We start from the raw sequence: 19,740 nt of genomic DNA on the forward strand, positions 1-19,740 counted from the left end.
GCAGCCTAATATAAGGGAAGATGTCGCATTTTTTGCCCAGTCCGATAATATTACGGTAGCTTACAATATTTTATTCATCTTTTCTTTTATTCTGCTATTTTCAACGCAGCTACCATGGTATAAAACAGCAACAAAACAATAAACAACGGGTATCTTTGTTGTACTACTATTAGACTAAATATTATACCATTCAAATTTTCAGTAAGAACAAATTTGAAATACTTCTAAATTATATCAGTCAAGAAGCTAAACTGTTCTTCTGTGAAAATACAGCGAGAACGACCTGTGTAATATGCTATGTATAAATTAATCCAGGTTGTGGTTTTAGTTTAATCCTGGTCCCCTTTGCTGTTAAACTATTTACAATAAGGGTGTGTAGAGCTGGCATGTAAGCCACGATTGTAGCCAAGCTTGTCAGAATTCCGGATGTCAGACACCATTGTAGCCAAGTTTGTAAGAATTCCTTATGTCAGACACCAGTGCAACCTAGCTTCTCAGAATTCCGCATGTCAGACATAAGTGTAGCCAAGCTTGTCAGAATCCCACAGGTGGCAAGCACCACTTTAAATTGAGACGGATAGCTACATATTTAAATCAGACCGACTTTCGGCAAATTGGATGTTGTTAATGAAATCCGTGTGTAATAGACTGAGTTTTTAAACCAGTCCCCTACTGTTTTAATGGATCTATGCATCTTGTTCACCATTTGCTTGAGATGTTCCAAATGAATACCTTCAATTTTGTTTACAAATTTGAAAATCTCTTGTAATTTTGGTGCATGTGGAGAACATCTTGTCTATAATACACTTAGATTATACTTCTCGGCTTTCTTGGACATGGCGTAATCCCAGGGATTAGAATTTGCCAATCGTAAGAAGAAATAATTATTTTCAGTACTTATAATTTCTAGATGATTTATGTTCACCCATTGACATAACCATCAGTGCTTGAAATTTTGTATAAGATCAATAAATCTTTGGACGTGGAAGTAAAATATAAGATAAAGCATGTTTCTAAAACCGACCAAATAAACTAGGTATAGTTAGAGCGAGCGAGACTTTACGAGATTTGTTAATGGTCACATTTTCCATCTGGACGAATGGGTAATGGAGGGTACATAATATATGTTCTAACTGAGCTTTTGTTGATTTAGTATGTCAAGCTATCAGTATCCTCACCATCATTCATCGCTATCAACATCGTCGTCATCGTAGTTTTAGCTATAGCTGAGATGGGCCTTGAGCATCATTGTCGAAGTTATATCAGATGGTAAGGCGTATAAGTTTTCCACCTGAAAAACCTCCGTTTCCTGCCTTGTTTTTCTATTAACAAAATGTATGTATGTATGTATGTATGTATGTATGTATGTATGTATGTATGTATGTATGTATGTATGTATGTATAAATACAGTATGTTTTATATTTATTATGTACATTTAAAGCATTGTGTTCTCCATACATGTATGCAAAATAACTAATATTCAAATCATGGCGTGTGCAATTCCTTTTCCAATGTTTATCAAGATATGTAAACAACTGTCCTCAGGTATGTATGTATTTATCTCTCTCTCCATCTGTTTCATGCACACACACACACACACACACACACACACACACACACATTATACCTTTTCTGCAAAATGTAGATTTGAAGGATTATTTCTATCCAATATTTATAGGTTACTGCATTTGTATGAGAAAATATGTACGAGTTTTTCTGATGAAATACTGCACGATCTTGGGAGTGCACTATATCCATCCAAAAAACTAGTTCATAATTTCTCATACAAATGCAGTAACCTTTTTATTATATGCTCATTTTTTTATTCTACCTAATGCTTAATTATATTAACACAATACAGAACAAGAAACAAAATAACTGAATGTATGCCGTATTCCAGCTTAATACACACTCACATATTCATCATTACACAACAGCAACATTATTACTGTTCACATAACTCCGCCCAGATAAATTTGAACTTAGTCGCGCGCTCGACATAAATTTCGAAAGAAATTGGCTTGTCTAGTTAACATTGAAATTTGGAGTCACATTGTGAATGAATGCGCATTGCAAAAACTTTTCCATTTGATCTGGAATGAATAAATTTTGGTATTTGTTTCGATTCTAAGAAACTTCGTGATTATGGACTGGATTTATATGTGACAATTCCACATGAAATACATCATACTGAAGAAGCGAGGGAGAAGCATGTTGACATCTGCAAATGTGTTTCTGTTTCTGTCATTGAATGTTTGAAATCATAATGTGGGAAAAATATGAAGTCTTTCAATTGCAATTATCAAAAAGACTTTATGGAATTTAATGCTTATTTTATTTTGAGTGCAGTAAGGAGGATGTAATTGCACTTATATTCGAAATTACAGTACAATTTCGAAATGTGTAATCAAGATTGAGAACCTATGACATGGCTCATGTAATTCGGATTTGCAAAACTAAGAAAACACATTTTGAGGAAATTCAGGATGCAAAACTGTAAGTATTTTTTTGCCATTCTTATCACCAGCTAAGAAAGACAGTTTATGCCTTGTCACTTGGATGTTATTTGTAAGGACCCTTTCATGCGTCTATTGTATAGCTAGCCTAAATCCGAAAGATTGTATCAAAAAAGTTAACGAGGAATGTGCCAAAACAGCTGGTATGTGGCAGTCCACGAAACATCTGCATTACTTCATTCAGAAACAAATGTAAACAACCACAACGTAAAGCGCCTTCTACGCGAGTGTACATGATTTGTTTACAAATCAAAAGTGCTGGCGTCAGCGTCCATTGTTTGTTTACAATAGAAAGTAGTTCCTTTATGCACGTGAATGCAATATGAAGGTGTGCAATATCGTAAAATACTGAACGATTCTGACAATGTAAAGTTAACAGAGAAAAAAAATGAGCATATATTAAAAAATGCCGTCTTTCTCACACGTAAATGGATGTTATACCTTTGTAAAACGTAAATTTCAAGGGTTATTTCTGTCCAATATAAATACTGTCTTTCTCACATGTAAATGGATGTTATACCATTGTCAAATGTAGCCTGCGTGACCAGGCCTGGCCCTAGGATGTGCGGAGCCCAAGGCAGTATGCGGGGCCCTAGGCAGCAAGCGATGGGCGCGGGACCCCAAGCAAAACAAATGCATTGTGGAGTTGATTTCCTGAAAGAGCGGGGCCCAAGGCGGTTACCTCGTTCGCCTTGCCCTAGGGCCGGGCCTGTGCGGGACTATTCTATGTCCAATCTAATACTTCTTTCAACTCCTTTTGTGCGGTGGATTCGTGACATTCCCATGCTATCGTTTGTTGCATCAGTTCCGATTCTGGCTGCCTCGTTTTGAAAGTTTTGAGCTTACATTCCTCGTGTAATGTACAGCCATATCTCCATTACCTTTTGTTTTGTTTTGTTTCTAAATGATCCTCAGAGTATCACAGTAAATGAGTCGAAGGGAATATCACTAAATAGAGAACCGAATTGTTTATATCAGACGCAGTGTTTTCAGCTCCAGAAAGTGTTAAAATATATTGAGAGGACACTGCTTTCGATAGAAACTATCGGTCAGCCTTGGAATTAAAACCGCATAGCTACTTCGTCTTTTGAAGTTTTAATTTGTATTCTCAGAGAATAAATTATTTGTTGATTTTGCTAAACTTCATTGTTTTAGACCTAGAATCGTAACCTTATTATCAACGGAAACTCAAAATTCCTATTGTATGACAAAAACATATTGAAAATATGTGGTTCTCATAACATAGCTTTATCACAAAAAACAAAACAATGGGTACATTGAATAATTTACAGTGAAACAGCTGTTTCGATGTATTTTTGTTAAAATGTCTTCCTGTTCACCACCAGCTGTGGACTTCAGATATAACAAATGCGGCGTGTACGAAAAAACATATTGACGTTACTATGACTCATACTTCATATTTTAAAGAGAAAATGTAAATATAACAGTTTATATCACCCAACTAACAACAGTTATATCACCCAAATAATAACAGTTTATATCACCCAAATAATAACAGTTTATAACACCCAAATAATAACAGTTTATATCACCCAAAGTATTTGGTGCATTTCTGTCGTTATCGCACGTACTTTGAAACCATCATTAATTTGTTATTCATAAATATTTACAATGTTATCATTTCTGTAATATTCACTTTATCTCATGTATTCCGTTTTTTGTTCCATAATTAAGTCTTAATTAAATGTTAAAAACACTAATTGTACGTGTTTGTTCAATACAGACTTTTCTATCATGTCATACTCGTTGTATGTATTGTAGGAACTCAAAGTTTAGAAAATTACGAAAGTCCAGAAAATATAATTATTAAATAGAGACTTTCCATGTATAATGTTTTTAAGCCTGATGATGAATTTAGCATATAATATATATATATATATATATATATATATATATATATATATATATATATGGACGGACGGACGCACTCACGCACGCACATACCAACACAGACTGACATGATAGATAGATACAGACGTATTTGTAGTAGCAGCAGCAGCAGCAGAAATAGTGGTAGTAGTAGTAGTAGTAGTAGTATCATTAGTTGATTTAGTAATGCTAGAAGGGGAAGAAGCAAATGAAAAAGAGGAGAGATGCACTAAAGTCATTTATCTGCAATCGAATACTATGCATGCATATCGTGTAACAAATAAATTATGTCATAAATTATGAGTAAAAAAAATTAGCATTTAGTACATACTTTAAAAAATGTCAGCTGATGTGTAATGCTTGGTATTTATGACGAAATTTGCTGACGTTCGGACAACGTCAACTTCGTGTAAAACGCCGTCAATCACGACGAGTTTACACTTGACCTCCGCTATTTGATCACGCCCAGTTTATTTATTGGATATAACGATAATATTGTGTTTTGCCAACCATTGTTTTCTTGTGTGATGTCAAAGATAAAATGTAACCTATGTAACCCGATTCCCGTCGTACAATTTAACCAATGCGAATTCTGATTCATACGACATAATTTTCTGAATAGAATAGGTGGTCCGCATATAAACATTGCAAAACGGAGTCTTTAAGGAGCCAGTTTGCACATGAATTCTGTCAGAACAAGTTAAGAATACAAATTTATAAAAGAAACATGCTTAAGATAAAAAACTAAATAACAAACATAGTGCAATAGCAAACATAGTGCAGTTCTGACTCACATAAGTAGTAATTATTAATATTTTTCGTAGACACATCAGTAAGTTTAAATTGCTTGGAAGTAACCAAACCGTATAGGGTTGGCAATGACCGATCCACCACACATTGCTTCTTTTAAAAATACTTAACTAATATCAGGTATATAATTCGCTTTTGTTTTCAAGCGTAGTTTGTGTTTGCGCATTTGTTGGACTACGGCGACTGTGATGACGATAACGATTTGTAAATGACAATTTAATCCAGACCCTAAAACATTTATATAGACCAATAATACATTTAAATGCGTTTGTTTTGCGTTTGATAATTATCATCCGAGCGTTTACCGTTTATGTATTTCTCACACGTTTCTTTATTAGGCTAGCTCTCGTCATTTCTCGTTTTTCATTTATTATAGAATAAGAAGTATTTACAATCCCAGTGGCAGCCGGGGGAAGTTGGTCTTCAGATTATAGGGGTGGTGGTGGGGGTGATACAAACTGTTCTCTGTGGCAAAGTAGGGGCTCCAATAAAGAATGTTGCCCCATGACACATCGATAGAAGCGCCACAAAACAACTTAACCCCGGGCGCCTCAAAGCCTCGCGCCTACAACCAGTTCATTTATTTTGAGCGTATCCATTTACGCTAGAACCTCATCGTTTATCGTTTGTTTTGTATCGTTTTCTTTTTTTGCATTTTCGGTTTACGTTTTAGCCGTTATATGTTCGTGTGTGTTCTAACATATCGTTGTTATCCGCATATCTTGTTTTGAAATTCATGCGTTTTGTATTCTGTAGTAGTCAATGCGTACACATAATGCAAACGTTACGAGAGAATGTTACAGTATTTCTACAATTGCAATTCAAACTGACATACAATTGTTTAAATGTCCAACTATTTATTTGCATTTAAATTATATAAACTGTATAAAATGAAACTATTTATACACAAGCATTTTTGAGTTCAGATGCAGTGTACGTTTTCCTCTCTGAGTGTGAGTGGCGTGGGGGGGGGGGAGGTTGATAGCACATTTTCATATAAATGATTTTAAGTTTTGTTTGATTTGTTTTGTTATTGGTTTTTTTTTCTAAATTGAGGAAATAAACATACTTTTTAATTTGGCGGTTTAATTTAGTATACAAGATAAAACGCGACACACATAACAAAGGTTTTAGTTGTCTCGACAATTCTTACCACGTAGGCACATGCTAATTGACAATGGAGAATATTCAGACACGGGGATCATACAAATAAAGTTGAAAATTACGTTGGACGAAATTGCGAAGCAACAGTGTCTACTGTTCACTTTATCAAGGACCTTGGTTCTGTTGGTTTTCTGCACAGAGATTGTCAGTTTCAGGACTACACCTGTGAAAATGGTGTCGATCGTACATTCATTATAGTTGCCACAGTAGTTAATTTACAAACAGTTTCGCTCAAAAATATCAGAAATGGCTTCAACGCTCACCACTTATAAAGAAGAAAATAATCGTATCTTGGATTACCAGAATATTTTTTTCTAGCAGTTGAGCGTCAGCCCCTTCGAGGAAGTCTTGTTTAGTTCGGTATGCACCTATCATAAAGTCGCAAATACTTAACGGTATATTTCCAGGCAGACAAAATGTATAAATATTTTGGCAAAATCCGGACTTTTGGATTGACTGCTGACACAAAGATGAATACAGAAAAGCGCTGATTTTTCTAAAAATTGAATTAATATGGCCAACGTGCAATATCTACATACATACATGCATGCACGCACGCACGCACACACACACACACACACATACATACATACATACATACATACATACATACATACATACATACATACATACATACATACATACATGCATACATACATACATACATACATACAGAAATAAGAGAATATGTGTTTAGAGTTGGAATGAGACAGATTGCAAAAGAACCTTATGTATTTACTTTCATCCAGAGGGGCCCGAAAGGTGGGGGGGGGGGTGACAAGTGGACTAAAGTACTTGCCATCTCGCATGCATCCGCGTCGGTTCGAGTCTCCGGCTCGGCCTATGAGGGTATGTGAGACAACTTGCTAGTAGCTACCATTGGGTCGGTGGTTCTTCATGGCTGGTCCCCACCTCCTTTTTTTTTCCCCTTTCTTCCCGGTCTTTTTTGGGTTCTTCCTCCATCAGGTATTCTGTCCACCATGTATAGCATATCTTGTGCTGGAAATGGCGTTAAGCCCACAAGAACAACCACTACTTTCATCCAGTGTTCTCATTTTGGTGATGTCTTGTGGTTAAAATAGCCTTTGATTCCAGTTAATACAGTCAACAAAACCTTTGGCAGTAAGGGTGACTTCCACATTTTTTAAGACAGATTTATTCGCTTGCTTTCAGAGACAAAGAACACTGTCGGGGATTGATTGAGAGCAATGCCACTATTTTCCAAGTAACATGTATTCAAACCCCACAGGACGATCCAAACTATTCAGTCTAGATTGTATCTTTGTAAGGTGCATGCCAACAAGAGAAAATACCTGTATTCAGTTTCTGATTTTTCTGCTCCCGATTCATTATTTTAGAGCTCTGCCATGCTTTTCCAATATAGCCTTCACTTTTGCAAACCTGTTATAGTCTGTCCGGAGAAACACTATCAAACTGTAACCAATCTCACTAAGAATCGTCCCACTAATGACAGCCAACCATTCACCTGTAAGGGACCTTTATGGACCCACAGATTGAGGCCAAACTATCAGGGTTCCTTGAACCCATAAAAGCCTGGGGGAGGTGGCACCATTCCCTTCCCCAGAAACAACTAGCAGGCTGCGGTGCAGTCAGAAAAAAAGTGGCACATGCACAGTTGTGAGCACGCCACTATAATTAAACTCAACAACAAAAAGAATCGTCGTTGGTCTTCGCCATGAGCCGTAAAATTAGCATGTGAGGATTATACACATCGTCCTTGAGTTCGTTTATTTATTAATAGATCATAATTGCTCCATAAATGTAAAGGACAACATGCCTCATTGGTATATATGAAAAAATATTATCTTACAGGTTTTAGAGTTTAAATCACTTCCCTTCTTGGTACTTTCGTCCCGACCTTGGGTCACCGAATTACGTCACTCACAGTCAATATCTGTGTACACTAAACGTCATACCATGATAAATAAATAAACCAGCCCCCAGCACCCTTTCTAAAAAAAAATCCAACAACAACAAAAAGGTGAACTTAAACGTGATTTTATGTCTGTATTAAAAGAGTTCATTTGTGAAATTATTTAGCAAGTTTTTGCTTACAATTTTTACAAATTTAATGACATAATTGTAAGACAAAAACTGATAATTTAATTTAGAAGACGATGAATTATAGTGTTAAGTAGGCTATAAACTTTCTTGAAAATATAAAGCCTTAAGGAGAACAAGGACAAAGCCTGCCACTGGCGATTACTTAATCCCGAGTTTAGAGTGTGTTCCGGGAGTAGTCGTTTTATTTAAAATTTTGCGCGTATCTCAGGTGAATTACCTCTGCACTAAATTAGATCCCTCAGACATAAGTCAGCGTATATAGAAATGCCGACAATAAAATTGGTTCTTTAGAAAATGACCCAGAATGGACGCCAGTGAAATTACATTACAGAAACTTAAAACTATGTTGCCAGTGCGTGAAATCAAAGATTACGCTTCTCATTCTTGCTCATAATATGGGACTAGAAATTCATGGTCTGCTACAAATGAACCAACTGGAAATTCTGTAGAATGCTATGTCTCACCTGCCTCGCCGGCATATGATCTAAAGACTCGGCACAGCCACGTTAGCAAAGAAAAAGAGGTCATTGTAATTTACGTGTTATAGGTACAAGCGTAAATGACAAAGGAGAATGCACACATGACCGTACATGCAGCAGTAGTAACAAAGCTGCTCTACAAGTAAAGCAAAACACCAGATACGGAGCGGAGCATGACAAAAAATGTATATCACTTTTACTTTCTGTACCTTCTATGATTACGATGACATAGTTTTGCTGACAGTAGTCCTCCAACAGGTCAAAGTGCTATTTACTGATGACTATGTAGGTTGGGAAGGGGGGGGGGACACAGTGATATGGTATTTGGGAGGGGAAGCTCTTTTTGAAATTGCTTCAGGGACACTTGTCGCCTTAATGTGGCCATGGGTTTAATGTTAGACTTTAAAAGCTTCATCTCCTGCAGTAGTGTCAACTTTGGAAGATCTTTTAATAGGCATATTCATTATGTCGTGTAGAAAATTACCCACTGTGACTTGCCGAAATTGTCTTCTGTTTCATGTTAGCAGTCATTTGCTGTATTTCTGACTGGACCAGTTACCACACAATTGTTTCTTTGTAATATATTTCTTATATTTAGCATTAACATTTATTGTGCTCGTTAAATAAAATTAATTCACAGAATTTAAACGATAATCCATCAATTTCCATTTATGTGGTGTTTTGTAGTCACAAATATCGACCCATTTTGATATTGACGGGTAATCCATTAATATGAATGCAGGTTTGGGGACTGATTTATTGGGTTAGATGTCTTGTTGCCAGTCGACATTCTAGTAGTTGGCCACCCCAGACCAGAATCTTATCTATGTGTTATGTTCATCAGAATTTACATCATCGGAATATTTTGGACTTGTCCCTCATAAACTTCATACGTTCCGGTGGTTGTTTTTAAAACCAATCATATCTATTTAGGTATTATGATTATGGAGACTAAGTGCAAGATTTATGTACCTCCGAAATTAAATTAAAAACTTTTCACCTCCAAAACTGAAGATTTGACAGCGAAGATTTCAAATGATCATGACCAATTTTAAAATTTGCAAAAGCACAAGTGGGCGCGTTTTTACGAAGAATTTCGCTTAGTTAAATTACAATCAAGACTGAGCAAATTATCAAATAACATAATAGGGCAAGATGTTTGGAACTATTTTGTTACTCTTAAGACAGAAGTGTCCTCCAAACTTGTCGATGTAGGGAATATCCAGAACTAGATAATAAATCGCCAGTTAGCAGCACAGGCGCTTACTGAGCGGTAATTGTGTGGAGTGTCGTTACTGGTGCATTTATCGGTCGTCGTGAGGATAGCACGAATATTCGTTGCAAATGTTGGTACACGGTATCCGTACGAATGAACATTTCCAAAGACATTTTACTGACGTTAGAGAGCATGTTGATCAAAATACGAACCGTTGACACGGAAGCCTACAATGGTACTGTCTACACAATTGATACAATAGGCGGGGAAACTTTTGAGTGGGATACAAAACACCCGGGCAAGATATTTGTCAAAGAGGGACAGCAAACATAAAACACACTTGCTCAACAAACGCGAAAATATTTAGTCAGCAAGTGAAATTACTTAAAATTCAAGCAGAGCATAAACTGCTTTCATGAAAATCTTCGGACGATTATCCATCTTATGAAAGAATACATATATGTAACACATTCAATTACACTAGTCAAGAATTACGTTTGTTTTCCGGCCAATGTGGGTATGTGAGAAAGCTTGCCAGAAGCTTCTCGAGGGTCGGTGGTTCTTTCCGGGGATTTCCCGGGTTCTTCCTCCACCATTAATACTGGCCGCCATGTATAGCCTATCGTGAGCTGAAAAATGGCGTTAAACCCAACAACAACAACAAAAACAACAACGTTTGTTTTCAATCCGAAATTTTTCCAAATGTTGGTTTTAGCCTGAGTTTCTTTCTCAACATCCCATTTAGCCACCGTGTTAGCAAAGGTGACACGTGTTAAACACGCGATTATCGGTTCATTTGATTTAATTTGTGTTAAATACAACTATTTTTTTATTACAAAAAGTGTAATAAATATTTGGATCTATTTTGTCTTGAAAAATGAAAACATACTTTTAATATCGTTAAATTAGTAACAAGATTTCTTTGCAATTTCATCACATTCCTTACTGATGGAAACTACCGAAGTACAGGTACAGTGAAAAAGTACTGCGGTATGAAGACCAGAAAAAATACCGATGTAAAGCGGTATAGGGCCTACCGATGATCCTGTGTGCTTCTGTTGGAAACACTCTTTGTGTTCGTTTATGATCCCTACTTTTGCATACACAAACTGAAAGTAGAATCTGTGCAAAAAATAGCTTTTGATCGGATCACCACGTAAAATCGCCTTCCATTCAAGGCTCTGAGATGTCCGATGAATCTGCACCGGAACTACGTGTACAATCCAGATGTGATTTGAGAAGGATGTCCAAGGAGCAGGTCGAAACAATCATTATTTTTATAATTACATCGCGCCGTTTGCTCGATTTGGTCGATCACCCCAATCTCTTTAACCATGCATGTAGAGTAAACGTAAAGAGGCGGAACGATATTTATTAGCTATTTGTTTAACATAGATGATACTCTACTCCGTAATGTGTCGTGTGATCACTTCAAATATTCTGTGAATCAGCATGCCCGTCGCACTTGGCAAATTATATCCAATGAAAACTGCTGGAGAATGTTGTCCCTCGTATGGGATAAATCCGAGAGATGGGGTGGTATAGTGCTTATCGAGTATCAGACGAATCGGAGAGATGGCTCAATATTGTGCTAATTACGTGTCAAACATACCGGACTCACTCATACCTGCCGAAGTGTGAATCTCATCCACAGTGTGTATCCTGCTACTGTCCACTGACAGTCGAGCATACATTCTTGTCGAGTATGTCGAGTCCAGCCTGCAAAACAGAAGTATTTTGACGTGAACTGCTTAAAAAAGCTAAACTGTACCAGGACGTACTAGCTGAGAAAAGTTTTGATTTTATTGAGAGAATATGGTTTAAGCAACCAATTTTTTTTAATGTTTAAAGATTTTAAGTTTTGTTTTATATACAGGTAACAGAATTGTAACAGTTTTTATGTTTTGTTTTATATACAGGTAACATAATTTTGACAGCTTTTATGTTTTGTACCTTATCGTATGGTACTTCAGGTTTACATTCATTTTGAAGGGTTTATCCGTCTATGGGCTTTGTGCAATTAAGTTTTGCATTTTTCGAACATCTACCTTTAATAGGCTCCATAAATCACCTGCAGGGACGATAAGAGAGGGGATAACCGGGGATATATCCCTGGCGCCCGGGCCCGTAAAGGGGCCTGTGCCGAACAAAACTTTTTAATTTTAAAAAAGAAAAATTCTGTTTGAACAAGAAGTAGGAGAGGCCCAGGTGTTTCTTATCCCAGGGTCCGTGATCGTTCTCTATGGCCCCAAGGATCTGTTGTGCTGAGGTACCGTAAAACGCTACTTCAAAAAGAGCACTTCCATTTAGGCATTATAGGATTGCGGTCTACACTCAAGATGTACTTACCAACAATATTGGAGATCTTGACAACAAAAGCTACGCAACTCCAAAACGGAAGATTTGACAAACGGAAATGCTCCAATGAGCATGGATAACTTTTTGTACCTTGTACGAAAACACATGTTAACACATTTCGTGCGAAATGTTTGCTTATTTCAAAATACAACTAAGACATTTATTATATTTATCTTAGCAAGCCACTACAACAAATTAGGTAAAGGCGCCAAGTGTTTGAAACTATTTTTTGGACTCTAATATACGTGTCCGCCGAGTTGGTCGGTCTAAGGATGATGTCCTGATTTGTTGCAAATAGCAAGATAGTAGAGGCGCTAACTGAAACACTGAGTGAGGTTGTCTTACTGAATACTTGATTGCTAGATCATCTGTGGTATTAGGTATATAAGGATTGACTAATTGACTCGATACTGGCACAACATGACACATTTCGTTCCATTAACAAAATTTTTATTTTTTATTTAAAACTATCAGAAGACACATTCAGCATGCCAGTACCAAGCTGCTGAGAAGCTAAATCTCTACATTTTGATACATTTGTCTTGGCCTACCCTTATCGAAATTTTCAAATTACCAACCCCATATCTTTATTTAAGACTGATCATGCCAGTGGTTGCCGGTATCAACATTATGTCTGTCTCGAAATCATCCAGAATAAGTTCTTATTTAGGATTATGAGAGTCACACCAGAGCTCATCAATTGTATGAGCAATGCATTCTGTGTATTTCCGCTCGGTTCGTAAATTCCATTTCATCTTGTTTTTAACCTGTTTTTGATGCATTTCACTATAACACGAGAGTCGAACAGACATTGTTAGACAGAAAAACTGAAATAATTAATAAACATCTGTACATGCATGCATACATACATACATACATACATACATACATACATACATACATACATACATACATGAAAAAAGAAAACATGTATTAAGGGTTAGAATGAGACAAATTGCGGCAGTAAACATTATGTATTTCCTTTCATCCAGGGCGCATGGGTGGTCAAGTGGTCTAAACAGCTCGCCTTTACCAATCACTGCCATCTCACCATGTCCACGTGTGTTCGGGTCTCAGTCTCGGCCTATGAGGATACGTGAGAAAACTTGCCAGTAGCTCCCATGGGTCGGTGGATCTTCCCGGGTCTTTCCCTGGTTCGTCCTCTGCCAAACATACTGGTCGCCATGTGAAACCTATCACTTTCTAAAAGCATGACGTGAAACCCACAAAAACATATCTTTATTCGGAACCTTATAACTCTTTAAGTATATAGGACTCACGGTACTATTTCAGTTCCCATAGTAAACCTATGCAAACGCCATGATATTAAAAATTCAGTAACTTAAGATTTCTGAGTACTCATTATCAAACCTATATTTATCAGTATAGATGAAACCTGGATGTCAGCTTCTGTGTAGAGGAAAGGATATGAGCCGCGGCATTTTCTGAACCTGTTTGTGTTTGAAACACATGCTTTCAATTCCGCACCAAAGAGTCTGTTGCTAATTTTAGTAATGAGTGTTCCAAACTCAAGACTGTTAAAGGACTAAATTTTCATCGATAAAACAATGTCTCTATTTTTTGGCACTTATAGCTAGGATAAGCTCTAAAAAGATTCTTTTTCCTAAAACATAACTTACATTATTAACCAATCCTGGCCAGCCAAACCCATATAGGGGGCCCTGAGTGGCTGAGTGGTCTAAAGCGCTCACCATTACGGATCAAGGCCATCTCACCTCTGTCTGCGTGGGTTCGAGTCTCGGATTCGGCCAATGTGGGTATGTGAGTAAGCATGCCAGTAGCTTCTTGTTGGTCGGTGGATCTTTTGGGGGTTTTCCCAGGTTCTTCCTCCACCATTTATACTGGCCGCCATGTATAGCCTATTTTGTTCTGAAAAAATGGCGTTAAACCCAACAATAACAACAACAACAACCAAACCCATGTATACTCTATTTTACGTTCACCCATTTCCAGGCTGGTTCCCATTTTACAATACCATTAGTACCGTGTGTCCTAAAAGCGTTTATCTTATAAAACCACTCAAATAACTCGTTACTGCGTGCGGTTGCCATAACATTTAATACGTGTATTTACTCCAGATATTAGACTTTTACAACAAAATAGCAAAAGTTTGATTTATTGCCAGAAAATTGAAACGATTCTGATAAGGAATTTTACTAATTTATGTAATGATTTGGCACTAAGAATGCTCATAAGAGTACGGTGACAATCTGCCAGAACTTGGTACAATTTTCCAAACCGTGTTTTATTTGCATTTGCAACATTAGCGCTAGCAGTAACTGTCATATAAGGGTAACGGACTTGTTTCAGATAAGCGAAAATAATAACTTTTTTCGGACTATAACCTCCATTCGTCTTTGAGATTATAGCCTTAATACTGTACCAGTTAAAAAATACACGTTGTGTTGGCTTTTATGACTAGTGTTTGTCGACAAACGAGAAACATTGACTTGAAAGGATCGTCATTTATATACCTAGTAAGTATTTGTGTATTGATTAAATCTGAGTAATGTACTTCTATGAATGAATACCTAATGTATTACTGTTGGTTACTGCCGGGTATTATGTTGATGAAAACATTATCAATATGATTAACAGTACAATACATACACAAAACTGTATACGTGTTTTGTTATGGGTCGACGGAAAGAACGAGTTTGACATGGCGTAGGGATACGTCGAGGCCGTCAGACCGAAACTTATTCACAAGCCATATCAAACGAGTTCTTCCCCGCTTTCATCGAGATATACCTACATTAAATCGATAGGAATATGATTTATTTTCTCAAAAGTCGTGAGCATAGCATTCGTCAATTCTTTAATCCCCTGACAGACGAGACGAAAGTACGTCATTGCTGAAATTTTTACCTGGATCTGGACATATGCATCCCGCGTCACATGACTATACAGATCTCGCAACCAACATGTAAATGACATCGGAGGTCATATATTCACGTGATTTCGAAATAAACAAATTCTAAAGTTGTTGTACATAGAATTTGAACATATTATATAGAAGTCACCTAATGTTTGTAAATAAATATAATGCACACTTAATTCTCAACATATTTATTCTGAGAACAACGACCAGAAACCTGTCGGTATCGCAGAAGGGTGGAGAAAACCATTTTCAAGAAGTACCGAGCACGTGTGAGTGATATTTTTGTTGGTGACACGTGACTATCACATCGACATGTGCTCTCTGCGTAGAGAATCTGGTTTTCTTCAAATTGCTGCAACATTTACAGATTTTCGGTCGTTGTTTTCACAATAAATATTTTGAGAAGTTTACGTTTTTTTCTTCATTTTTCTATAAAAATTACGTGACTTTCATTTATATGTTCAATTTCTTTTCATACAGCAACACTAGAAATTGTTTATTCTTGATATCACGTGACTGTATGACCTCTGATGTCATTGATATGTAGGTTGCTAGAGTTGTGTAGTCACATGACTAGGAATGCAAACGGCCAGATCCATGTCAAATTTCAGCAGCGATGTACTTTCGTACTTTCAATTTCAACATCAAATCTAAGTAAAATGTACCCATTCCGCCAGAGTTTTTTTCTTGGAACGGTGCAATATTGCATGCCTTGCGTTGTAAGTGTATGTTTGAAGTACCTGTGCGTTCAGTTAACATGGGTAAATCTCCGAACACATCACTGTCGGTATCGCTGAAGGGTGGAGAAAACCATTTTCAAGAAGTACCGAGCACGTGTGAGTGATATTTTTGTTGGTGACACGTGACTACCACATCGACATGTGCTCTCTGCGTAGAGAATCTGGTTTTCTTCAAATTGCTGCAACATTTACAGATTTTCGGTCGTTGTTTTCACAATAAATATTTTGAGAAGTTTACGTTTTTTTCTTCATTTTTCTATAAAAATTACGTGACTTTCATTTATATGTTCAATTTCTTTTCATACAGCAACACTAGAAATTGTTTATTCTTGATATCACGTGACTGTATGACCTCTGATGTCATTGATATGTAGGTTGCTAGAGTTGTGTAGTCACATGACTAGGAATGCAGATGGCCAGATCCAGGTCAAATTTCAGCAGCGATGTACTTTCGTACTTTCAATTTCAACATCAAATCTAAGCAAAATGTACCCATTCCGCCAGAGTTTTTTCTTGGAACGGTGCGATATTGCATGCCTTGCGTTGTAAGTGTATGTTTGAAGTACTTGTGCGTTTAGTTAACATGGGTAAATCTCCGAACACATCACTGTTCTGTCTGAGTAGCTCATTTCGCTAGAAGGCCAGCATAAAAATGTTAGTTATTTTGTTGGTTACTATGGTTACAACAGTCAGAATATTTTGCTTTATGACTGAGATGTTTCTTAGAAGACTAAAGCGATAACTCTTCCAGCGTGACCGGTGTTTTGTTAGACATTATAAATTAACCATTGTATGATAACTACAAGAAATATTCAATGAATACGAGAATTAAGTCACCTTTGTAATTTTTGTTTTGTCTGAATTCATTATATAATGGGCATTAAATTAAGTATACGAACACATCGTAGTTTCATAGTACGTCAGTCATATTATATGACTGACATTACATATTGTGATGGACGTTTATTTGAAACCACATTTATTACGAACTATTTATTAAACATGCTGGGTTTTTTTCTCTGTGGTATAACTTGTTTTCACTCTAAAATTTGATAGCATCATGAAAGGTTTGCTTACCTCTTGTATTATATACTTCTAAACGAATTCCATGTCATATTTAGATTCTTGGGGCATTCACTTTTGCAAATGAGAGAAATTGCTATATTTTTAGTTGGAAGGTCACGGATTTTCAAGCTGATTAAAAACTGTTACCTCGCATCTTTTTAGACACCAGTCCTACCCTGTTTCTATCAGTTAATTTTTAACATGTACCTATTTGTGATGTTTAAGTGATGTCACGTATGGTAGAGAAAGGAAAATACAAGCATATTGCTGTATGGTTAATACGTTGATCCATTGTTTGTTATTGATTGCCTTGTTTCTTTCAATCATGTTGATTCTTTTCGCAGCTTAAGCTTCTCGTGTTTATCGAAGGAAATGATTTGGGCATGTGTCGATATTTCTGTATTTATGTGGGTGCGTTTGACACCGAAGAAGCGTCTGATATCTTCAGCGCAAATGCGTATCAGACTTTAAGATCGTTGTCAACATATTCGAACTTAAATTTTTACAAAAGGTGTGATTGCTGTGATGTTTCATAGCAAGGCTGCAAATCAGTCGATTTTAAATCGCGTAGAACAATCCACGCACGAAAAAAGCGAACTCCGACTTTGAGTAAATTCATAAGCTATACAATTCCGCGTGTGTTTTTATGATGTCAACGAAGGAAGTACTGAGGCCAAAAATTATTAAAGTAAAGAGGTGAGATGGCTAGAGCAGATTGTGTGAATGGATAGAAGATAATTGCGCTTGGCTTGATGCACCAGGCTACGTTATCTCTTTAGCTTGCAGCAAAACATCACGGGGTTCTGATAGACATCATCTTGTCGCGTGCCAACACTGCCAGTTTCGGTGCTAGCTTGCTGCAAAAGCATAAGCAGTGTACCGACCAATAAAGATATCTCCTGATCAGACGGGACATGGTGTAAATTATGTGCGTCATGTCAGGGACATCGGATATCCTTGGAATTTATTGGTTGCATCAAACCAATGCATTGGTGCAGAATAAACTCTGGGCTCGAGACCGCTAATGGCTATATGCCGTCAGATAATTATTTCCTACTTCCATAAGCCAGGCCAATTTCCTTCTTTTTTAAGCATAGCTGTGGCAAATTTGTAAAATAAATGGGTTCATCTGAGTTGTTGCCAAGGGAAAATTCCGCTTTTCAAAGGAAGATTTATCTGCCAATCTTTGTTTTGGGTAGGATAGTAACTAGAAGTTTAACTGAATACAATTTAACTTTGGCGAAGGTACTTGTATATGGCATAAGTTGTACATGGCATAAGGCTTCGCAAACTGCCGATCCGTGAACCGTTACTTAATAATTCCAATGTTTATAAATGAAACGGATTTTCTGCAATACGATTGGCTGTAAACGGTCACGTAGTACTGATCTTCATCTTTTAAATGTTGTATTCATCAAATAAGTATAAATTATACCCTTTTATACTTTTTCTTAATATTCTTCGGACTTTATTTACTTTGTGAGTGATTGTGTAAAAAATTTACACATCGATAAATACCCAACCACGATCATTTAATCATATACTAACTACCGTACTTTCGTGTAACTTGTGTTCCTCCGCACTCGTAGATAACTATCAGATGTGAGATTGGCAATAATTCCCGGATATGACAGTTATAGTGTACCACCTTGTGCACGGAGAGAGAGATGCTTAACAAAAACGATTGACTGGAATATAGCTCCTATCCATCTGTTTTATATTATGGGAATATATGGAATTAATCATCTAACAGATGCATGTTGACTGGTAAAGGCCAGTTCCGTGTTGTTGTAAAGCATTAGTTGCTATGAAAATGCTTCTCTTATGAACATTTAGGTGAATCTTGTAAAATTATGACATCATTCACGCGTGAAGGCGTAAATGGCATCTCTTATCGTCTGGAATCTGAGGTACTTGGTATTTGTATATGGATGACGCCCAAATTGTTTTATCATCTTTCCAAATATACATTCACATCATTTTATTAGCACTTACTTTACAAAATTGAGCTATAGTTTACTTTGGGATGGAATCGTCTTGGTAACTAAGCATTTATACGTCAACGATAATGATTTAGATTTTCTATCAGCAAAAGTTCTGTAAAAGTAATGAATATTTAGATGGCGCATTTTCAGAATCGGGGAGAAAAACTGAAACTTAGTATCAATGCATGTACAGATGGAAAGATATTGAACGGGTTCCGAAGAGTTATAGTGTTAACAATTAATAATATATTTAAAGTAAAGATCAATAAATCTTGCTTTCGCATATGCGCACAGAGACGTATATGAGGAAGCTTTCAGGCCAGGCCCTTGGTATGTGTATCTTTTCTAACTTCATGCATTTAGTGTCTTTAAATCCACATTATTTTTCAATCCACCTTGTCATAGCCTTTTCTTATTCGGCTTCTTTGTTGCCAAGAAATCGTGCTATAATCAGTCACAGTGCACATACGTTGTCAACAAAAGTGTGACTATAAAGATGTGACCGTTCATTGCCCTAGTTTATAAGTTA

At 36.7% G+C, this 19,740-nt stretch overlaps 1 protein-coding gene across 2 annotated transcripts in view; it reads left to right on the plus strand.

Moving 5' to 3' along the window:
- Window positions 1-19,740, plus strand: part of LOC149801917 (putative G protein-coupled receptor B0563.6) — a 117,896-nt gene that overhangs the window by 91,684 nt on the left and 6,472 nt on the right. The gene's annotated exons all lie outside the window — the stretch shown is intronic.

Source organism: Sinohyriopsis cumingii, chromosome 4, assembly GCF_028554795.1.
Source record: "Sinohyriopsis cumingii isolate HCF-2022 chromosome 4, ASM2855479v2, whole genome shotgun sequence".
Lineage (NCBI taxonomy): Eukaryota > Metazoa > Mollusca > Bivalvia > Unionida > Unionidae > Sinohyriopsis > Sinohyriopsis cumingii.